We start from the raw sequence: 24,572 nt of genomic DNA, 5'->3' as shown, positions 1-24,572 counted from the left end.
TTACCTCTCCTCCTGTGGCAGTGTCGAGTGCTCTATAAACGTCTCCAAACCCCCTGGAAACAAAACAGAAGCAGAGAAAGGAGAAGCTGTTTAGATCTTGCAGTGAAAGCCAGCCCACACAGGAGATCTCTGCTGGAAATGTCAAAACCTGCGGGATGCAGGAGGGCTCTGCCAGAAGGCAGATGATGCATTTTTCTCTCAAGTGCATGGGCACTAGGCCTGTTCCTGAAGCACTGGGGTTCAATTTCTAAAGGGAGGTTAGTCTTTCCTCTTGGGTTTCACTGTCTGAATGGTGTGGTTCCTATCCTGACCACAGAGTGTTTCCTTCTTCAAATCAGGGGAAAGAATTGTTCCTGGGAACTGTTATCTCACAGCTTTGATAGGGCGTAGGTTGCTCTTTCAGGCAAGCAAGTTTCTTCTCTTTTCATTAGTGTGCCAGTATGATTTTGAGACATACAAAAAATGCTAAAGAAATTAACACAGAGCTGTCCCACACTTGAGAGACAAGGAGATCTTCCAGGTCCTGTTCCTTGATGCAGGCAAGACCTCGGTAGCAAGGCATCTCTGACAATGCCTTCTGAGCCCACTCACAAATTCTGAGCAGCATTGAGAGATGGGACAATCTATCCCCAGTGTGTGATCATCTTTGCAGCTGGCCTGACTTCACACTGGATAGACATTCCACCCCAAAAACACCTGGCCCATGGTTGTACAGGAGTAACTGCTGTTGGACTCACCCGCTGCCAAGATATTTCAGATGGATGTATTTCATCAGGGGATTTTCAGTGGAGTTCACCATTCTCCCTGAGGGAAACAAATGCAAGATGCTGACTTTAAAGCAGAGATCCCAGCTTCCAGGAGATACAAAAGGCAGCCCCAGCGCCTGGAGCTCTGAGCCCTTTGTGGTTGGCTCGGTAACAATGACCACAACCAGGCAGACAGCTCTGCAGCACAGGTGGCCAGCAGAGAGACTGATTTGTACAGTCTTTTGAAGAGTTCTCTTGACAGGAAACAAAGCACAGGGACATGCAATCCCAGGAGAGGAAGACATCTTCTCCACCTTTCAGCAATTTGCAAAAGGAATGCCTTCCCATTTGTAAACCAGAGCAGCTCAAGCTGTAACTGATCCTGACGGGGCTTTCAGCATCAGGACCCTGATCTGTTTATGAGCAGGCTGAGCTCAAAGATGCCCCTCTCCCAGCTAAGGAAGGCTCCAGCCTCTGCAGTCCTTCCAGCCCTCAGGGGCAGGGCAGCGACCACAACAAGGCTGGCAATGCCCAAGCATGAGCACAGACACTGATGGGAAGAAGCCAGAGTGAGCCTGAGCCCCGGACAAGCTGTTGCCCCCATTCAGGACACAACAGGATGGGCTTTGAGATCAGCCACACCGAGGCACAGATCAGTGCCCTTTTTGTCCCAACAGGTGATGGCAGACACAGAATCCACTGGGCTCTGATCTCAGCCCCACCGGGTCTTATCTGAGAGCACAGCACTGGCAGCTCCTACGGGCAAGAAGCAGATTCATTGGGTTGTGCTGCAGAATCACAAAGGGCTTGATGTGTTTTCCTCGAGACTGATCTGAGCAGGGCCTGGGCCAATGGGTAGGATTCTAACAGTCATGGGAAAGAGTGGGAATCAGGTATGGAAAAGTGCCATGGATCTGAGGAATATACCATGGCTGGGCTGGAGGCTCTCTCCTGAGAAATGCCTGCAGTACAGTTTTATCTGATCACACCACTTGGATGTGTCTTCTGGGCACATCTTGATAAGCATAAAACTAGAAGATTAAATGAAGTTTGTTATCAAAGTCTCTGTTTTTATTTTGGGGGCACATGGAAAACACCTTGTGCTCTCTATTTGTCATGTAACCTGATGTTCTTTCAAAGCAGTTCTTATTGACAAAAAGATAGCATTCTCTTATTGACAATAATATAGCATTCTCATGAAAATAAACTGCAGATGTAGTAGTGGTAACAGTAAGAGTCATAAAAAGTGACATCAGTAAGACGTGGGGTAGAAGGGCTCCTTCAGGATGGAGAAAACACAACAAAAAACCCCCACCAAAAATGAACAACACAAAAGCAATTCCCCCCCCCCCCAAAAAAAAAATTCCCAACCAAAACCACAGAACTCCAAAGCCAGTCCATTTCTGTGAAGCTTTTTTGCTCTGATGAGTGGTTGGAAGTCAAGACTCTAAGGAGAATTTAGGAAGCTAAAAATTCTGTTCAGTTTGGCCACTAGCACACAGGACTTGCCTAGATCATTTGCTAGGTCACAGCCTTCTGCAGATCCAAGGACAATCCCTGCTTCAGCCTTTAGCAGAGAGGGAAGCTCAGGCAAAGCCAAGCCAGTCCCAGGTGCCCTCAGAGGCAGCAGGAACACCCAGAGCGCTCTCGCTGCCTCAGAGCACAGCACTGCCTCTGGGGAGTCCTAAATGGCCCTGTGACACCAAACTCAGGAGGAGCATTTGGTACAGCTCTGCTGACACCTGCACACAACACACTGTCCCTCAGATAAGAAACACCCCAGACGTACCCAGCAGCTCCAGGTACTCCTCCTCAGTCTCCTATTCCCAGGAACTGCCCAAGCCTGAGTTCCCAGGTTTAACAGAAGGGCTTCCTCGAGGTGATGCTGCTGCAGCAGCAGGTTCAGAGCCCATGATGTGCTGGACCTGGAGCACTTCTGGTGGGCACTGCTCCTGTACCTCACTCCTAGCTTGGGGTCCTTCATTGCCAGACATTGGCTGGAAGTCTTCGCAGGCTGCCCGGTGAGATGTCAACACTTGCACCTCAAGTCAAACAGAACAAAGCAGTCAGACACTACAGCTTGTCCCTGTCAGCCAGGAGTCATCGACTGTGAGGAAAGGCAAAGAACAGATTGATAGGGGATACAACAACTTGTTTCAATCCTCCATTAGGGTCACCAAGTTCCACTGTAAAAACACCTCAAGAAAAAAGGAGAGCAGGAACAGGCCAGCAGGAATCAATTTGGATGACTGCTGGCCAAAAGGCCAAAGGACAAGTTTCACTGTCCAGGGCAGATGTTGAGATTCAGCAAACCAGGAAATGTCCTTCAGAGTAACTGTGATACACACTACAGCAGCAGCATGGCACTCAGAGGCATGGCCCCACTCCCTGCTGCTCTGCACTGGAAAGGCAAGAAGGGCAGAAACCACCAGATTGGTGACTGCAGTGGCTGCATCCCTCTTTCACTCACTTGGTTTTGCAGAGACTGACGGAAGCGATTAAGTTTCTCTCTGATGATTTTCATTTCTTCCTCCAGCCGCTTATGCCTTGCCTTGATCATACTGTGAGCTGTCTGAAGCTCTGCATCCAGCTGTTCCTTCATGTTCTCTAACAAACAAAAGAGAGGATGTTTCATGAGTGGAGTGGCTGCCACTCTTTCATTCACCTGGTTTTGTTGATCGCCCCTCTGCTGATGGAGATTCTCCTCTTGAATTCTTCCCATGTCTTCCTTGTGCTTTCTCTTCACTGCCATGATGTCACTCTGAGCTTTGGGCAGCTCTGCTTGTAGCTCTGCCTTGATGTTCTGTACACACAAAATCAGAGCAAGGGACTGAGAGCTGCCATCAGGCTCAGCTTTTTTCCTTTTGCAGCCTCCAAATCACATTTATTCAGCCATTTCTTTCTGCTTCCCTCCCCACATCAGCCTCCATTGCAAACCTCCTGTCCCAGGGCTGATCTCTGCAGATTGCAAGGCTCTGTGCTTTCAGTGCCTGTGGGACTCCTGGCCTCCTCTGTCCCAGGAGCTCTGGTTTATGCCCCTCTTCCTGCCCTTCCCTCTGTGCCCTGGCCAGTCAGGCTTACCTGGCCATTCTCCTGTGGCTCTTCCACCTGCTGCCTGAGCTGCTCTTCCTGCTCTCGGGCAGGGAACAGCTCTCCCTGAGTCTGGCATGGCAGCTCAGATGAGGCAGTGTGCTCCTGCTCTTTCTCTAGAAGCACCTGCACAGAGCAAGAGAAGATGGGTTTCAACTTCCCATACGCCCTTTGTGGGCCAAGACTCAAAGGCTGCTGGGCTCACACATTCCCAAAGCACTGTGCTGCTGCTCTCCTGGGTCGTTCTCTGCCCGAGGGGAGGCACAGATTCCAAAGTGCCCCTGGCCCTACAATCAGGGGCCACCTGGGACTGAAGCTCCAACAGCCTCTCAGACAGCTGACAGGGAAAGGGTGGCATTTCTCAAGGGTCTGGTGAGAGCCTCCCTCTGCTTCTGCCATGTCCTGTTTGTCTTTCAGTAGTGACTGACACCCCGCCCTGTCCCACAGCTCCATCCTGGCTCTGCAGGGGCTTCCTGGGTGAGCTCACTCCTTGTGAGAGACACTTCTGGAGTTCACGTTCTCTTCAGGCCTGCACCAGCATTCCTCCTTCCTGACATCCACACTCTTGTTAGAAAACTGGGTCATTCAGGAGATAAGGATGCATGCAAAGATCTCTGGTGGAGGTCACAGGGCCTCTGTGGCCACCTCAGTATATGGAGGAGGACCAAGGTGTTTCTTCTCCCTCTTTTGTCAACTGAGAATTCTGACCAGCAGTAACAGAGTTTCTCATAAGGCCCCATTAACGAATGCACTTACACAGCCCTGGCGATGCCAGTGAAGGAAACCATGTGTCATGTACGGCATGGCATGTATGACCAGAATCACCAAACGCCACCTAAACATGGAATTGTTCCACCTCTCTAGGAGAGGCATAAGTTTAAAGAATTAACTGGAGACTTCAGGGCACAAGAGGCTGGAAGAGGAAAACAGATCTGAGGGGAAAAAACCACCATCTCTGGAGGGGGAAACATCTCTGCCTACTCAGAATCTGTCAAGGGAACTTGTCTCTAATCCTCTCCAGAAAGGGATGCTTTAGGTGACCTTTGCACCTCCAACTGCCTTGGACCAGAGCCAGGAAGATTCAATTATGTAAATGTTACATAATTAGTTAGTTAGTTAGTTAGTTAATTAGTTAGTTAGTTAGTTAGTTAGTTAGTTAGTTAGTTAGTTAGTTAGTTAGTTAGTTAGATGGATAGATAGATTAGATAGATAGATGATAGATAGATAGATAGATAGATAGATAGATAGATAGATAGATAGATCGATAGATAGAAAGATCGATAGATAGATAGATAGATAGATAGATAGATAGATAGATAGATAGATAGATAGATGATAGACAGATCTTATTACTGAAATCTCCCTTTACTGTCCTCTCTGTTGCTACAGACATCAAAATTTGGTAGCCAGTGCCCCACTCAGCTACAATCCTGAACTTGCTCTCCTGTTGCTTCAGTAACCCACACTCTTGGGGAATCTGGAGCATGTAGATCCTTATGGATTGCAATCAGACCCAGAGCATTGCACTGGGAACTGCACTCTTTGTGTATCTGTGCTCGGGCAAGTCGACCACACTGATAGTGCTAAAGTGACTGGAATCAAAAATGCAGCCCAGCCCCTCCAGCTCCTCTAATCTCTGAGCACCAGCTGGAATGCAAGGGCATTGATTTCCTACTCAGTTCCCAAACACAACACACACTGATTCCCTGGGCAGCCAAAAGACACGGGAGCCGTTAACCTGAAAGTTTCTGCCAGTGCTGGAAAAAGGCCAGGAAAGATTGAGAAAAAGCTCCCTGGAGAAGGAGAAATTACCAAAGGCTTCTTCTTCTAGGAAACAAACAAACAAATAAACAAACAAAATATGAAAGTGTTACCTACTCCAGTGTCTAAAGCGCTTGGATGCAGTGAAGGGATGTTTGGCAGGGAAACAGCCCCTGTGCTGAGCATTGGCTCTATGGATCTATGGCATGGATCTATGGAAGTCTGCCTGAAGGTCCCTCATGAGCCCCCAATGTCCAGGCTATAGCTCCCTCAGCACCTCCTCCCTGGCCTTGTGCTGCACCCCCTTGCCCAGCTCCCCTGTCCTTCTGTGCCCATGCTGTGGCCCCTCCATGACTTTCTGCTTCCCAGGGCCCACAGCTGCACACAGCACTCCAGCTGTGGCCGCAGCGCTGCCCAGCACAGGCCACGCTCACTGCCCTGCTCCTGCTGCCCCTCTGCTGCTGGCACAGCCACCGAGCCCTTGGCCTGCTTGGCCCCCTGGCCCCACGCTGCCTCATCTTCAGCTGCTCACGGCCGCCAGCCCTGCGCCCTTTTGGCCCACGCAGCTCCCCAGCCACAAAGGTGCCCATTTCACTTCAGGTACTGCAGGCACCATTGGAAGATGGCCTTCCTTTTCTACCACCTCATGTTCTAAGCAAATATCATAAAGTTTGATGGGAATAGGATTCTAAGTCCCTCTCTTTAAATTAAAATGATCTAATTCAACTGTACAGGAAATTGCTCTTAATTAAATTTTCCCTGCTGTCTGCAAGCATCGTTCTCTTTTCAAAACTAGGTTTTTAGTTCTTCAAACTCTGAGGAGGAAATTTAAAAATATCTATCTCTGCCTTTATTATTTTTGTTACAGGCATGAATATGGTTTTTCTTTCAGCCTCCCTAGCTGGCCCTCTACAGTCTATTGCTACTGGCCAAGTTCACATCTTCCTCTACAATTCTTAAACACAAGGAACATGAAATGTTCCTTTCTCACTCACCTCAGGATCTTCAGCGCGTCTGAATACACGCTTCAGGTGTCCTGTAGTGGGAAGGGAAAATTAATCAGATGCTGTCAGAAAACTGCCTGGGCTGCTGAATCCCACAGAACAAGTCAACCCAAACAGAGATGATTTCCCGTTTCACAACATCCCTCCAGGAGACACATTTCATTCACACAGCCAGCAAGAGATCAGGACAATATTCTTGGTTGTGCCTACACTTTGGCCTGTTTACAAAGTAAATGAATACAAATATGATCAAGCAAATGCAAAGTGTTTTTCTTTAACACTCAATGTTCTACCAAACACATAAGACAGCTTCTGAAATCTTCTCCTTCACATACTCTTTTTCACTCAGTGTCATGCACTAATTCTGATTAACTTGCAGGAAACAGTTGCCCAGAAAATCTTCCCAAAAATCTCCAGGATGTGGTGCAGTTCTTTTGTGGAAAAGCACAGCAGCACTTCCTTTAAAAGGAAACAACTATTTTTACCTCAGTATAAGGTCAAGTTAGTCAAATCCTTTCATGACAAAATTTAAAAAGAAATAAGCTTTCTCTGAATTCTGGGAACAACTGCAGAGTTTTTAGAAGGCCTTAAAGAAGGTCTGCCAGTCTACATTTTCAAAGGTGTCCTGCTTGTCCCAGCCAGCTGAGGAAATGACAGACTCTGCTGCCACAGACTCTCCCGTGGAGGGAACGTAAGCCCTGCAGGTTCCTCTGCAAATGCTGCCCCTGTGGCTACAGACACCCCCTTTTTAGCTGAACCTCTTGACAGGAGCTTTACCAAACCAGGGGAATCCTAATGCTCTTTCTCTTTCAAAATCAGAAAGTCAGCCCCCAAGAAAGAGCAGGAAGACATACAAAAGCCAGGTTAGGATACACCCTAACCTAAGCAGAAGGGAAGCCTCTACTTACGTGCAAAATTTGTAAAATAATAAATGGAATAATAAATGCCATAGGCAGCAAAAGCTGCAGTGGCCAGATGGCTAATTATTGGCATTTCAGCAATTTTTCTAAAAGCTAAAAAAACAAGCCTCTTGTCAGTGGGCAGCTGCCTACTGAAAGATGCTTTGACCAGGAAGGTTCTCCTGATCTGAGCAAGGCCTAGGGCTGCTCTGACACTCAGGCCTTCTGTGCACCAAGGCAACCTTCTGATGCCACTATGACGACGTGGCAACCATGCCCTGACATCACAAAGGGACAGCTCTGTGTTGGTCTGTGAGTTTATGCACAGCAATAACCAACCTTCCCTACAGCAAACACAAAAGAGCCTGGGAAATTCTCATCTGTCGCAAAGCAGCAAAAATTCCCTTCATGGGCCAAACCCTGTGGTTCAGGGATCCAAGAGGAACTCCAGGAGTGCCCCAAGCACCTACAGCCTGTACCCCAGCTGAGCACTCATATGGGACACAAGCAAAGGAAACCAGACCAAGACAATGGCCCACAGCATGGCACATATGGGAAATGACTCTCACTTTTAAAATTTTAAAGGTTTAGTAAACCTTAACAAAGGACTGAATAAGGAAAAATTGCAGCATTGGGAGTCTCTGTGATTAGCAGCCATGTGCTCATCTACAAAACGGATCCTCTGCCTTTTGTACCCTCAACCCCTCATAAAAGTTTTATCAGTCAACTCTTTCTCTGCTGTCCATTGGTGGAAATTACTTTCTTGCATCCTGACTGGAGGTCAGGTGTTGTTACACCCTGCCTGCTGGTCACAAGCCAGCCCTCCTGTTTTGCGGAGAAAAGAAGAAACCTCACAACTTTATAAAACTTGTAAAGCTCAGTATGTTTATTTACGACGCCGGATGCACACAGAGAAAAATTCTCCTAAAAAGGCATGCGTACACCTGAAGATTTCAGACCTCCTTTTATCCCCCTTCCAAATGCATATACATACAGTTTCACAACAAGTTCATACATATTCATCTCGCATGACATGTAGCACCAGTTCTTCTTTATCAAAGGAATTTCTAGGTCGGGGCAAATTGACCTCGTGGTCTTTTCTGTTTTTCTTTCTCTGTCTCCTTGCTGTCCCGGCATGCGAGTTTTTCCTTCAGCTTTGGCCGTTTGACTTTTCACCGTTGTTAGGCACTTCACCTAATTCAGGATGGATCCCTACTCTGTCTCACTCCCCAATGCCCTGACTACCAAGGCTATTACAAGGGAGCCGGGAAAGAGGACTATGGGAGGATATATTACAATACCAGCACTACACATTTGAACATCCACAAAACATCTACTTCTTAATTGTCAGACCCAACCATTGCATTACTTGTCTAGAACACACAGAACCAGGAGAGAAGCCACTGTTGGCATCACAGCTGAAATGCTTCCTAACAAATCTCCCCACATATTTGCACCTTTATTGGACATGCCCAGGGCTCCGGTGCGGGTACATCTCTGCCTTTCTTCCCCTTTGGCAGCAGTCGAACTGGCAGCATCTGCCAGCCAGCAGCAGCTGCTCCAAGCTGGGAACACCGCTGGCGGTGCTGATTTCCAGAGGCTTCTGTGTGCCAGGAGAAGCCAAGGCAGGAGCGGGTTGAACGGTGCTGGCGCTGCTGCTGCTCTGTGCCAGAGAGCCCTGGCTGGGCAGGGCACGGTGCCCACTGCGCTGCGGGCTCCTTCTCCTGCCACAGCTGGGCACACCTGGCAACAAGGCATGACAACTTGTAGGCAAGCCAAGGGGTTTCTGGGGCTGCACTGCTCTGCACACACCCAGGACACCTGCAGCACAGAATCTTAACCCTCAAACAGGTAAACCAATGGAAAACAGCTGGAAAAGATTTCATTTCAACCATTCTTTACGCTTCAATAGAAATGACCAAAATGAAAGTTACCAAGCAGGGCCGATCCACACTGCCAGCTCAATGTGAAAAAAGAGGCATTACTTTATTTCAGTGCTGGGTGCGTGGGAATCACTTCCCTGAAACATGCACACCCACGTGATAGTATCCATGGAACTAAGACATTACTTTCATTACTTTTATTAATTATTTTGCTCAAACTCACAGGCTAAACATTCTCACAAAGTATTTGACATGTTTAAATCACTTCCCCAAAATTACTGATATTTAGAGTAGGGGGTCTCTTAAAGGTCTCTGGTGGTCATGTGGTGAACATCCTGTTCCTCAAATTGTCCTCCCATGGTTGAGAGCCTTCTTCTCCTTCAATGCATTGCAGCTACCTCCTCAGTAGGCCCACTGTCTTTATTCTCAAGGCTAAGACATCCACTTGCACACATTAACAACTGGTGTGAGGGAAGGTACGACTAAGCACTGTCTGTTAAAGCTTAACAAATTCACAATGTGTTGCAGGTCAACACTTCCCCAACATCTCTCGTTCCTTCTCTGGGAATCAAACACGAGCATTTTGTGATCACTGAGCCCAAGGCCGCCTCCAGCCCTCCTGTCACCCAGCAGCCCTTCTCTCCTCACAAACAGCAGGCCCAGCAGTGCCTTCCCTCACTGGCTCAGCCACCAGCTGTGTCAGGAGTTCTCTGTCACACACTCCAGGACCATCCTGGACTGATTGCTCTCTGCTGCACTCTGTTGCCAGCAGACATCCCCACCCTGTTCCATGCCCCTTGCAGAACCCTTCACCTGCTGTCCATGGGCACCTGGAAGGGGAGGCACTCACGGCAGAGATGCACCAGCTGCCCTGGGCAGGAACCAAAACCCTCTGGCGGCACAGCTGCTGGCCTGGGTCTGGCACAGCTCTGCACACCCCACTCCTCACGGGGTCTGTGCTGGAAATGCAATTGCACTTTCTGCCTCATGGAGAAACACCAGGGCTGCACAAACAACGGCCAGCAGGCCACATCCCAAAGGCACTGACACATGGAGCTGAGAAGGAAGAAGACCCTTCCCCAGTTCCTAACCATACCAAAACCACCATAATTGGGACTTTTATTCTTCTGAATATAGAGTTGATTCACAGGGTGACAAGGGAATCTTCCAATGGAGTTGAAGTTTGGTATGGTTTTTAATCTGAGTCCTACTCAGACTGTTGATTTGAATTTTTTTTTTTAATATTTTTTTAAAGGCTGTGCAGTCACATGGTTTTGTTCTAATACCAAAATGGCTAAGTGAAATGTACTGGCATTTTAATTACATCCAAACGGATTAGTCTGGAAAAGCTTTCCTGCAGAATAGCCACTAAACAAGAAATGAAAATCTGTGGACTGTTGACTTTGCAAATTTCTACTAAACTTATCAGACAATGAGGCATTTTTAGGTAGATCATAGAGCAAAGTAATTCCTATGGATAACTTGATTTGGATAAACCTGTTGATTTCAAATTAAAACTGCCAGCACATACTAAGTAGAAATCTGAATACTCACTTCTATGAGCTCTGAATTATTACATAGTCATTGTTCACCATATTAACAAAAATTAACATTCTGGCTATTTTTTTTACTTACAGTCAGCTCTTCAACACTCTTTGTAACACCAGAAAGAGAGTTTGTAGCAATGTGAACCATGGGTTGGTGGAGCATTGCAGAAGGCTCCTATGCCAGCACTAAACGTTCACATTTACCATGGCATCACTTCTTGCCTTTAATTCCAAGCTACAGCTCAGTTCCTGCAGTATAGATTCACACTTGTAGTCTGTATTTGCAGCTGGTTCTTACTTCCCTGTTGTCGTGGGGTGACAGCCTTCAGCCTTTATCCCAATATCGTGTGTTGTGTCTGGCAGCTGTGCCTTCTCCCCCCCTCCCCCGGCCGTCTTGCTGTGGCCGGATGGGGAAGAGAGGGGGGGGGGGGTGTGCCTAGGCACTTTTGCTTTTGGCTTTTGCTGCTTGGCTTGGCTAGCCGCTTGCTTGCTTGCTTGCTTTCTGCTTTTTTTTTTGCGCTGGTTTTTTTTTTCTTTTTTCCCTTTTCTTTTGTTCTCTCTTTCTTACCCTCCCCTGAAGATACTGGACCGGCTCCGGACCTGGCCTGAGAGCTCCAGGACACCCGAAGCCTGCGACAGAAGCTCGGCGCCCTCACAACACAGTCTGGTTCCTTTTCTTTTCTTGTGTTGGGGAGTGTTCTTTTTGTTACTTGTAAATAAATAGGTTTTGTTTTCCACTTTGCTCCTCCGAGGAATTCCTTCCTGAACCCGGTGTTGGGGGAGGGGTGGTTGGAGGTTTGTTCTGTTTTGGGGGGCTCCCTTTTGGAGATTTCCCCCTAATTTGTCCTAAACCAGGACAGTATACTTTTTGGTGCGTTGGCCGGGAAATTCGGAGGCCAAAAAGAGTGGAAAAAAAACCTATAGCAATAATATTTTGGTTTTGGTTGTTTTGTGGGCATATTGGTGATTCATAATGTCATTTGGAGTGGAAGCTTGCCGGTTTTTCTGGTCCCTAGGGGCTTTTGAAGTTTTAATACCTTTGTGGTCCCTAGGGTTATTTCCTTACCCAAAAATAGCTCTGATGTTGTCCCTAATAAGTAGCTTTTGTAAGCGGGGGGCACTAACCAGAATAATCATTGTGCTGGCCTTATGTGTGATGATGTGTCGGATAACGATGCTGGACTTTATTTCAGGAATGTATGGATTGTTGTCATGGCTGTGTACTCAGTTTGTTTGGGGAGAAGAAGAGGAAGGGGCTTTTCAGCCTTTGTCTTCCTTCTTCTCCTACAAATTGTTGACATCTCTATTAGAAAATACTGACTTTCCCCTGAGTTTGAAAGAAACCATCTTTCTGGCATTTAATTTATTAAGCCTTGTCTATACTGTCTGGAGTGTATACAAAATGAAAGCTGAGATTTCTAGAGGGGTTAGAGAGACTCCTGATTCAGGAGTAAAACAAAGCAGGAAAAATCTTGACTGGAGTGGGAAATGGGAGGATATGGGCCAGACTTTAAAGGAATTTTCTGATCCTATAGACTGGGACTTTCCATCTGATCAAATTCAGAATCCAGTCGAGGTGGCAAAGTATTTGAGGGAGAAGTGCCATGGTAATACTAAGGAAGAAAGGATTACTGCAGTGAGCTGGGCCTTGGCGTTTGTTTACCGTACTCTGCTAGATACTGTGGAGCAGCAGATAGCAGAAAGGGAACAGGGAGATAAGTTAGTTACTATCCCAGTGACCCAGGCTGCAGCTAACATCCCAGGCTCCAGGCGAGCAGCTGAATCAGACAATAGGCCCCAAACCATGGCTGTTGCAGCTAATACAAGAGGTGGAAAGTGTAAAGGCAAGACCGATCGGAAGGTGGAGGATGATGACGATGATGCAGAAGAAGGACCCTCACCAAAATCAGAGGCCACATCAAGGGGCACAGAATCTGGAGCCAATATTGACTCCTTTTCTCTGAAGGACCTCAGAGGCCTAAGAAAGGATTACAGCCGACAACCTGACGAATCTATAATTAGTTGGTTAGTCCGCCTTTGGGATGCTGCAGGGGAGGTTACGATTTTGGATGGTACTGAAGTGAGGTATTTGGGATCCCTGTCACATGATCCTGCCAACGATCAAGGTGTGATGAGGGGGGCTAACCCTCACAGCCTCTAGGAATGGGTCCTAAGAAGCGTAGCAGAACGGTACCTGTGTATGGATGATCTCTATATGCAGCAGACACGGTGGAAGACCATAGAACAGGGGATCCAACGCCTGAGAGAGATGGCGGTCGCAGAGCTCATTTTCTCAGATGACACAACAACTAGGAATCCGGACCTGGTACCATGCACTCTGGTAATGTGGAGGAAACGTGTGTGACTTGGGCCACCTGAATACGCTTCTGCCCTAGCAATAATGAAGCGAGATGATACATATGAGACTGTGCTCGATATGGCAAAGAAGCTTCGAGCTTACGCAGATGCTGTGCATGGCCCAACTCATGCCAGAATTGCAGCAGTGGAAACCCGACTGCAGAAACTAGAAGACAAAATAGAGGAGAATCATAAGAAACTCCGGGAAGAGATTAAGGAGGACCTTATTCAAATCTCAGCCGTACAAATTAGAAGCCCTGGTGTCCAACGCCGGCACTCCTTTGATGGGGAGAGAAGGTACATCCCACGGGCTGAGTTATGGTTTTTCCTGCGTGAGTCTGGAGAAGACATGAGGAGATGGGATGGAAAACCCACCGCTGCTTTGGCACAACGGGTGCGTGATTTGAAGAAAAGAGAAAGTATAACCAAAAAGATAGCAGCTCCTGTCGCTCGTAGCCGAGATGTTAAGTATGACGATGACGATGACATGTCCGATCCCCTTGAAGGAACTTCCAAGGCATATGCCCAAGGAAAGAAGGACAATCTGGCTTAGAGGGGCCCTGCCTCCAGCCAGGAAGAGGCACGGGAGAACCGGGTTTTTTGGAAGGTGTGGATCAGATGGCCTGGCACATCAGAGCCACAAGACTATGAAGCATTGGTTGACACTGGATCACAGTGTACCTTAATGCCATCGGAACACGTGGGGACAGAACCTGTTTCCATTGCTGGAGTGACAGGGGGATCACAACAGTTGACTTTGTTGGAAGCTGAGGTGAGCTTGACTGGGAAGGAGTGGCAGGAACATCCGATTGTGACTGGTCCAGAGGCTCCGTGTATTTTGGGCATAGACTTCCTCCGGAATGGCTACTACAAAGATCCTAAGGGATTCAGGTGGGCTTTTGGAATAGCTGCAGTGGAGATAGAGGGTATTAAACAATTGAATACCTTGTCTGGACTATCAGAGAACCCATCTGCAGTAGGACTCTTGAAGGTAGAGGAGCAGCGAGTGCCAATTGCCACCTCAACAGTGCACCGCAGGCAGTACCGGACGAATCGAGATGCCGTGATCCCCATCCACAAGATGATTCGAGAGCTGGAAAGCCAAGGGGTGGTCAGTAAAACCCACTCACCCTTTAACAGCCCTATCTGGCCCGTGCGAAAATCTGACGGAGAATTGAGATTGACTGTAGACTATCGTGCCTTGAATGAAGTGACTCCACCACTGAGTGCGGCTGTACCGGACATACTGGAACTGCAGTACGAGCTGGAGTCCAAGGCAGCAAAGTGGTACGCGACCATTGATATAGCTAACGCGTTTTTCTCCATCCCTCTGGCAGCAGAATGCAGGCCTCAGTTTGCTTTTACATGGAGGGGAGTGCAGTATACCTGGAACCGATTGCCCCAGGGGTGGAAACACAGTCCTACCATCTGTCATGGACTGATCCAGGCTGCACTAGAAGAGGGTGAGGCTCCAGAACATTTACAATATATTGATGATATCATTGTTTGGGGGAACACGGCAATAGAAGTGTTCGAAAAAGGAGAGAAGATAATTCATATTCTCCTGGACGCCGGATTTGCCATTAAGAAGAGCAAAGTCAAGGGACCTGCCCGAGAAATTCAGTTCTTGGGGGTGAAGTGGCAAGATGGACGGCGTCAGATTCCTGCGGATGTTATTAACAAAATCACTGCTATGTCCCCACCAACTGATAAGAAGGAGACACAAGCTTTCTTAGGTGCTATAGGTTTCTGGAGGATGCACATCCCTGAGTATAGTCAGATTGTGAGACCCCTTTATTTGGTTACCCGCAAGAAGAACGACTTCCATTGGGGCCCTGAGCAGCAGCAAGCTTTCGTCCAGATCAAGCAGGAGATCGCTCATGCTGTAGCCCTTGGTCCAGTCAGGACAGGACCAGATGTGAAGAACGTGCTCTACTCTGCAGCCGGGAGCCATGGTCTGTCCTGGAGCCTTTGGCAAAAGCTACCTGGCGAGACCCGAGGCCGACCATTGGGATTTTGGAGTCGGAGCTACAGGGGGTCTGAAGACAACTATACTCCAACAGAAAAGGAAATCTTGGCCGCCTATGAAGGAGTCCAAGCAGCCTCGGAGGTGATTGGTACAGAGGCACAACTCCTTCTCGCACCCCGACTACCGGTGCTGGGATGGATGTTCAGAGGAAAGGTTCCCTCTACCCACCATGCCACCAGTGCTACTTGGAGTAAGTGGATTGCCCTCATTACGCAGCGCGCTCTAATTGGGAAGTTAAATCGCCCTGGGATTCTAGAAATAATTACAAATTGGCCCGAAGGTGAAAGCTTTAGTGTCGCAGATGAGGAGCCAGAGCCAGTGACCCGGGTTGAGGAAGCTCCGCCATACAATCAGTTGCCAGTAGAAGAAACACGTTACGCCCTATTCACTGATGGTTCTTGTCGTGTCATAGGGATGAAACGGAGGTGGAAAGCAGCTGTATGGAGTCCCACTCGACGGGTTGCAGAGGCTACTGAAGGAGAGGGTGAATCCAGTCAATTTGCTGAAATCAAAGCTATTCAACTGGCCCTAGGTATTGCAGAGAGAGAGAAGTGGCCAAGGCTCTATTTGTATACCGATTCTTGGATGGCAGCCAACGCTCTATGGGGATGGCTGAAGAGATGGAAAGAGGCCAGCTGGCAGCACAGAGGAAAACCAATTTGGGCTGCGGAAGAGTGGAAGGATCTCGCTACTCGGTTAGAGAAGTTACCTGTGAAGGTTCGCCATGTAGATGCCCATGTCCCCAGAAGTAGAGCTAATGAAGAGCAGCAAAACAACCAGCAAGTACATCAGGCTGCAAAGATAGGGGAGTTGAAGATAGATCTCGACTGGGAGCATAAGGGAGAGTTATTCTTAGCACGATGGGCCCACGATGCCTCAGGCCACCAGGGTAGAGATGCCACCTATAAGTGGGCACAAGACCGAGGGGTGGATCTAACCATGGACAGTATCTCTCAGGTTATTCGTGACTGTGAGACGTGCGCTGCCATTAAGCAGGCCAAGCAACTGAAGCCCCTCTGGTATGGGGGGCGGTGGTCTGTCGACGGAAGGAGACCAGGACATCAGGTTGATCATCACAGGCCCAATTTTATTGATCAGCACAGCGGGTTAAATACAGTTCGTAATTAACTTCATGCATATTGCAAAAGTTGAGCTCAGGATTGGTTAGTTACATATCAGCAGTTACACCTACTTTTACATTCCTATGGTCCTACTTTTGATACTTTCTACATATTCTTAGGAGATATTCAGGACTAATCTCTACTCCCTTTCTCCATGTTGCAGCAAGGCCACTGATTGCAAGCTGCTGACATCTCCTTTCAGCTTGCTGACTGCTGATTTCTCAGCTTGACCAGTGGCAATATGTCAGCATGGCCTTTCTCAGCTAACCAACTATTAATAAAGCTCTCCACATTAAAGCTCTCCACATTTCCCCCGTTTTCTTCTTGTGCAAGGAAATTAGCTTGCCAGGTTTTTGCTATTGTACGGCTGACCATGTTTTGAATGCAATTAAAAACACAAGGCAAAATCAGCAAAAACAGTAAAATTACACCCAGCAGTCCTATAGCATAGATCACAAGGTTTCTTAGCCACGGTCCAAGTCCTAAGCTTTTAAGCCATTCGTCAATTCCAAAACCTTCTTCTTCCTTCAGATTGTGAAGTCCCTGTTGCAGTTCTTTTATCTTACTGTGAATGGACACCGAATGGTCAGACAGATTCATGCAACACATTCCCTCAAATTCTTCACATCCATGTCCTTGTGCTAAAAGCAAAAAATCTATGGCAGCTCTATTTTGCAAAACAGCATGGTTAACACTCTGCACATCTGTGGTTAGCATGTCTAGGATTTGTGATGTCTTGTTCAGTTCACTCTTTGCCCAGCACCCTAATTGCTTTGCTAAATTCATAGCCTTATTGGCAGATCCTCCCGGCAAGATAGTTGAAACAACCACCTGTTTGAATGTGCCCCAAAACTGTGGATCTCCTATCCTGCTGCAGTCTAAGTCATGTACACTACGTCTCTTTCTGTTTGAATTTTGACTCAGCTGCATTAGCAAGGACACATTAGGATGAAACAATGACAGTTTACCCAAATAACAGGGTCCACCCTGTGGTCTAGCTGGAATGCCATTCCACGCCCTGTCTCCGCAAATTAAAAATATTCCTGTGGGTAATTTCATTGGGGCAGTGATCTTTGTGCTGTTACATTTACTGTAATGCTGCGGAGAGATTTCACTCACATTCAGGAATGAATCTAGGGGGGCCCATGTTTCTTGTGGTCGGTTTGAAGACTTAAAGCTAAACCATCCACCATCTGTAGTGTTAGACAAACTGGCGTTTGCACTGCCAAAAAGGTCCAATTCCTCAGGAGGAGAATGCAAAGAGGTGTTGAGTGATTGGATCAGTAAACATTGACGATAGCCATCACTCTGACCTGCAGTATATCCTTGTTGCTCTGGCAATTTAATGTTTGACATGCTAGGCATACATAAGGTCTGATTTTTTATCAAACTGCAAAATTCTCCAGGAGACCATACCGGAAGTCCCACTAGGCACGTTCGAAATGGGTTAGTGACTCCTCCAAGACTAAGACAAAGTGATGATTGGTTAATTTGGTTAGCAAGTGTTACCCATAAATTTTTTCTTGGCTGACTAAAACGTGTTATTTCTACTGCTTCACCTATTACAGCATTAAGCAATATAACAAGAACAAACCTCATTTTTTGTGAGATAAGTTTGAAGGCAAGTTAGCTTTACCCCTTTTTGCCTTCTTTTTCTTATCTATCTTCAAACTTGCTGCTCCTATTGATACTGGTCCTGTCACTCGCAAACTCAATTTCTGCAATTCTTCAATGCAGTGGTCTAGTGCCCTTTCAGGATTCCCCGTGAAGGGTCCTACAACTGAGCACTGTGTTAAAGGTACTACTTTTCTACACCTTACAGAGATTATGCGCGATTTACTCTGAATCTCAGTTCTCCTCTCAAAACATTGTACTTCCCATCGATAATAAGCAAGAATTTTTTGTTCAGGAGACTCATAAAGACGTAAAGCTTCATACGCATTTATCCCTGTTTGTCTCCTTAATTCAAGTTGCCAATTCTCTCTCCTCCGCTGCTCAAAATAACAAGGGTGACACCACAAATCACACATTAACGATTGTTCTAACCAAAAAATTCTATCACAACCCCCACAAAGCAGGGCTACCCAAGCAGCACAATGTGGATCGTGACAGGCATAGCAATGTTCTTTTGATGGATTTGTTAAACGAAAAGTTGATAATGATTCAGCAAAATCAACCAGTTCCTGGATTGTCCAACAGTAGGGTGACAGTGCTATGTGCTCCACTCCCGAGTATCCCCTCAGCCGTATCAGTAGCGGTCGAAGGACCAAAAGCAGTTTCTTCTTCAGTCGCTCCTTGTCCTCCTCCGTGAGGTGGTCCACCAAGCGTTGCATCAGAAGCAGGTTTAGTCCACTTAGCAGGCACCCACAGAGGCCCTGTAGGTGAGGAAACACAAAGATATCCCCGACCCCAATATAACACTTTTGCAGGTTTCTCCCATAATCCTGTACTGGGGTTCTTATACCTAACCCAGACCTCTGTTTCCCTAGTATTTTCCTGACCTGACCTTGGATGATGCTTGATTGCAGGAGGGGCATCATCTTCCCCAAAAATACATAAATGATTAATTACATACAACACCTTAGCCAAACATGCTTGTGGATCTCTCAAATCCTGATGTTTTTCAATATATTGCTTAAGGGTACCGTTTGCTCTTTCCACTATTGCCTGTCCGGTAGGGGAGTGTGGAATACCTGTCACATGCTTAACCGACCACTGATTCAGAAATTTTTGAACTCTAGCACTCACATAAGCTGGAGCATTATCTGTTTTAATACTTTTTGGAACTCCCATGACAGTGAAGCAACTTAACAGGTGTCTGATAACATGTATAGCTTTCTCTCCTGCTTGAGCTGTAGCCCATATATAATGACTATACGTGTCTATAGTGACGTGCACACATTTGACTTTACCAAATCTGGCAATATGTGTAACATCCATTTGCCATTTTTCATTTATTTCTAAACCCCGAGGATTAACTCCAATGCCTAAGCCTATTCCACTATTGTGATAACTACATGTTGGACATGCTCTAACAATAGCTTTGGCTTCTGACAAACTCAATTCAAATTGTTTTGCTAATCCTTTTGCATTTTGATGATATCTACTATGTGCTTCTCTGGCCAATGTATGCTTATCAATAGGACAAGTGTTATCAATGGGTAGAGTAACCAATTTATCTGCACGTTCATTTCCTTCTCCTAAACCTTCAGACCATTTATGGCTCCTGATATGAATCACAGAATACGCTGCATTTCTTTCCCGTAGAGCTTTCCTTAATTGTACCAACAACTCATACAATCGTTTATTATTCACTTCCTTAATTGCTGCTTCCTCTATTCGTTTGGCTACTCCTGCAACATACATAGAGTCTGTAACCACATTTAAAGGTCCCTGTAAGTTGGATACTGCCCATACTACTGCCAACAATTCCAAAGTTTGTAAACTATCCGCAGGGTCTGCTGTAATGATTTGATGTTTCCATTGTCCTTTTTCTTGCCAAGTGACAGCAGCACGCCTTGACTTCTTTCCTGCATCAGTAAAGGCTGTAATAGCTCCTTCTATAGGGCGTTCTTCTCTCAAGGGTCGAGTAATCCAGTTCCATTCTGTCATCCATTGCAAAACTCTAGGCACTAATTTGCTGGTATCCACTTTTGCAGATGATGTCAATAATGCTTCCTGTAAATCCTTTGAGTTGATCAGGTACCAGTCCAAGGTTTCTTTTTCCATAGGCAGTCTAATGGTAGCAGGTTCTCTACCATCCACTTCAAGAATTCTGAGACGCCCCTTTTTGATTAATGCAGCCAATTGTTCAATTTTTGAACATATTGTTTTCTTATGCTGTAATGGTGGAGACAACCATTCCAACACCTGTATCTCCCCCGTTTTCTCCTGTTGTTGAGAGAGAGCACCAAGCAGGTGGCAAGGGCTATTCCAGATAGTAAGGTCAATAGGGTGGTCGAGTTGTCGACGAGACACGTACCCCTGTTGTACACAGTCACTGATTTGTTGCAAGGCAAGACGATGCTCCTGTGTCAGGCATACAGGAGTAGTAGGGTCGACACCCTTTAATAAAGGCCGCAGGGTTTCTAACAAATGATTCGGTATTCCCACAATAGGCTTTAGCCACTGTAAGTCCCCCAGTAATTTCTGTGCATCATGTAGAGTCTTAATGTCCAGTTGTAACTCCAATTTTTGAGGTATCACTTTTTGATCCATCAAAGTCCATCCCAAATATTTCCAGGGCTTTGTAGTTTGAATTTTCTCTGAAGCAATATCAAGTGAATATGAAGCAAGGGTATTTCTAATAATGTCAATCTGCAAAGAGGAAAATGGTTGTTGCTGTGCAAACAAGATATCATCCATATAATGGTATATTATAGTTGCTGGCCACCTGCGACGTAGTGGCTGTAATGCTGCATCAACATAAAGCTGACATAAAGTCGGGGAATTCCGCATGCCCTGTGGCAAACAAATCCATTCAAATCTTTTATCTGGTTCTCCACGATTTATTGCTGGTAAAGTAAAGGCAAATCTTTTTGCATCATTAGGATGCAGGGCAATGGTGAAGAAACAGTCCCTTAAGTCGATGATTAAGAGTGGCCAATGTTCTGGAATCATAGCTGGATTAGGAAGACCAGGCTGTAAGGCCCCCATAGGTTCCATTTGATCATTTACAGCCCGCAAATCATGTATTAAACGATATTTCCCTGATTTCTTTTTGATCACAAAAATAGGTGTATTCCAGGGGCTTGTGGAAAGTCGTAAATGTCCCTTTGAATATTGTTCCTCCACTAATTCATGAGCATGCATAAGGTTTTCCCCTTTTAGAGGCCATTGCTTAACCATCACCGGTGTATCTGTTTTCCAGGTGAGTGGAATGGGGAAAGTCCAAGCAATGGCAATTACCCCAAAGGGTGCTGATTAGTTAACACCACTCCCAGTTGCGTTAAAATGTCCCTTCCAATCAGGCAGGAGACTGTAGGAGGCAGTTGCACAATTGAAAACACAGCAGATATTTGTTGATCTTCAATGGACACAGACAAAGAGGGCGACCTGCTTGCCAATGTAAATCCTCCTACTCCGGTGAGCATGTTTGCTGATGGGAATAGAGGCCAATGCTGTGGCCATGCCTCTGGAGAAATAATGCTGGTATCTGCTCCTGTATCCAATAATCCATAAAGGGTTATGCTTTCATGCCCATAAGTAACTGTGACCTTTTGCTTTGGTCTGTTTTGTAAATCCACAGTTAAAAGTGTAACACCAGTGGAGCCAAAACCTTTTTCATCCCGTGCTTGTTCAGTAAATGGTTGTATTCCAGAGGTCATTTGTGATAGCGGTATCAATTGTGCAATACGTTGTCCTTTTGTAATTTTAATTGGAGGATAGAGGGTGTAAGCCATGATTTGTATTTCCCCTGTAAAGTCTGCATCAATAACTCCAGGCAAAACAAATAATCCCAACATAGTTGTAGAAGAGCGTCCTAATAATAATGCTCCACATGTTTGTCCATTTAATATAAGAGGACCCTTTACTCCAGTTGGTATTTTCTCAGGAAGATTGGTCATTATTATTACTTCTATTGCGGCAGATAAGTCCAAACCGAGGCTCCCTGTTGTTGCGGGTTGCAGGCAGGAGGTGGCTGCGATGTCGCGGCAGCTGGTGCCGGTGTCTCCGATGTCACGGCAGCTACTTGTGTCTGGGCGCGGCCCCCGTGAAACGCGCTCTGCTGACAGTTTCCCGACCGCCGTCTACAAGCTGTGGTGTTGTGGGAGCTGGATCGGCAGTGTTGACACCATACACCAGTTGCTCTGCAGGCTCGGCGTGTGTGTCCCTCAGAGCCGCACCGGTAGCACTTGAGAAATGGCTTTGAACCTCCTTGCGTGAATGAGCCGCTTCGGAGAGGAGCAAGGGCAGCTAACACCTGATTCTGAGCAGCTAACACCTGATTCTGATTAGACTCTGCCTGCTTTTGTAACCCCAATCCTAACTCCTTTATAGCATCTACTAGAAATGCCTGTGAAGCAGTTGGCATTAATGCCATTCGCTCTAATGCTTCCTCAATGGTCCAATTTGCTCCCAAAGTAGATAGTACTCTTTGGGTTGCTGGATTACTATTTTGAAGGGCACACTGCTTCAATATCGCCCCTTTAAGAAAGTCTGCCACACCGGCCCGATCTATAGCAGCAGCCGCCCTATCGATAAAATTTCCGAATGACTCTTCTCTACCTTGCTTAATACCCATATAAATTGGTAATCCCCCTGGCTCTTTAACCATATCTATCGCTGCACGCATCAATCTCATAGTCTCTCTAAGCTTATCTGGTCCCAATATCATCTGTGCCTCTGTACGCAGAAATGCTCCTAATCCCATAAGTTCATCCACTGTCACTCCATGCAATGGATCTCCCGGAGCCCGTTGTACAGCAACTGACTCATTTACTAATGCTTGCCAATGTGCATTAAACAATAATTGTTGATGCTGAGTAAATATTAAACGCACTATCCCTTTTAAGTCATTTGGGCATAAAATCTGAGTGTTAAAGATATAATCTAACATTTGCTTAACAGGTTCACTTTTTACACCAAACTGACTAACTGTAGAACGTAGCTGAGCTAACAACTTCCAATCTAAGGCAGAATATGCTGCCACATTATGCATTAAATTCCCCTGTGCATCATATTGTGGTGTATAAGTAACCGGACATGCAAGACTAGAAGCTATTTCTACGGCTTCACTATCTCCCATTTGCATCACCTCTTTTGCCAAAGCAGACCAAGCTTCCCTCCTTTGTTTAGCCATTTCCCCCCATAGATCACGGTGCGCCCCTGGGATGGGAGTTGGCTCTTTGGAGGTGCTATGCTGCTGGCATTTTAGTGCAGGCGCCGAATTTTCGCATTGGGAAGGCAGTAAAGCAGAGGCTGGCTCGCACGGGGGAAGCGACCCCCCCGCTGGAGCTGTCAGTGAAGCCGGGGCCAGCTCGAAAGAAGCCGGCTCGCGCGGGGGAAGCAGCCCCCCCGCAGCTGCAACCGGAGTTTGCTCAGGCAAAGCCGGCGCGCGCGGGGGAAGGAGCCCCCCTCCCGCCGAAGCTGAAACCGGAGCACGCTCGAGCAGAGCCGGCTCGCGCGGGGGAAGGGACCCCCCCGCTGGAGCTGTAACCGGAGCCGGCCTGCTCGGGGGTAGCGGCGGAGGCAAAGCCGGCGGCGGAGGCAGAGCTGGCTTGCCCCCCCCACCATCCGACCCGCCTGAAGCCGGCTGTGGAGGCAAAGCTGGCTTGCTTTTACCTCCCCCACCCGGCTCGCCTTCCCCCTCAGGCAAGGGAGGCGCAGACGGTTTCGCACTTTCTAAAAGCATGTCCTCAACACCACTATGCTGGGGATTTTTAGGCATAAGTATCTTAGTTACAGAAGGTGCTAAAGGGTCATCCTCACGACCATATCCTATATTCCTCTTATGAGCTTCTGTAGCCCTTTCTGCTGCCTTTCTCTCAGAGACCTGCTGAAGCAATGCATTATACACTACCCGCCATAATTTCCCAAACTTTTTAGCTGATTTATCCCCATCTAACACAGAGTCCATTAACACCTCTCCAAAATTTTTCCACTCTGAAAGCTCATGTACTGTATGTGGGTTAGTAAACATACCTATAGAATGACCATAAGCTAACAACCCCGGTAATTCCTTTTTTAAATCTATCTCTTTTACCCCTCGCTTTTCTAAATATGAGGAGAATAAATCATATGCCGCTTGCCTATCCATACCTATTCAGCGCGCGCTGTCGCAGCTCCAGACTTCGGCGGCACGTAGAGACTTGAGCGATCCTCAAGGGTGCTTTTTATAAATAATCCGGCACCGTCCCGCTGCAAGGACTCTCACCCAACTTCCGGACCGTGGCGAGTTCCCTTTTTTTCTTTGTAATCCGAGAAAAAAGGACAGGGATTCAACGTTGCCGCATCGTTGCCCGCAGCGTTGCCCGCATTCTCCACCATTTGTCGACGGAAGGAGACCAGGACATCAGGTTGATCATCACAGGCCCAATTTTATTGATCAGCACAGCGGGTTAAATACAGTTCGTAATTAACTTCATGCATATTGCAAAAGTTGAGCTCAGGATTGGTTAGTTACATATCAGCA

The 24,572-nt window shown here is 46.9% G+C and overlaps 1 pseudogene; it reads left to right on the top strand.

Moving 5' to 3' along the window:
- LOC141731255 (serine/threonine-protein kinase pim-1-like) overlaps positions 1-23,596 on the top strand; it is a 52,056-nt pseudogene extending 28,460 nt beyond the window's left edge.
- Positions 23,597-24,572: the final 976 nt, after the last annotated feature.

Source organism: Zonotrichia albicollis, chromosome 19 (assembly GCF_047830755.1).
Source record: "Zonotrichia albicollis isolate bZonAlb1 chromosome 19, bZonAlb1.hap1, whole genome shotgun sequence".
NCBI classification, from domain to species: domain Eukaryota; kingdom Metazoa; phylum Chordata; class Aves; order Passeriformes; family Passerellidae; genus Zonotrichia; species Zonotrichia albicollis.
This window is presented reverse-complemented; position numbering and strand designations above follow the sequence as displayed.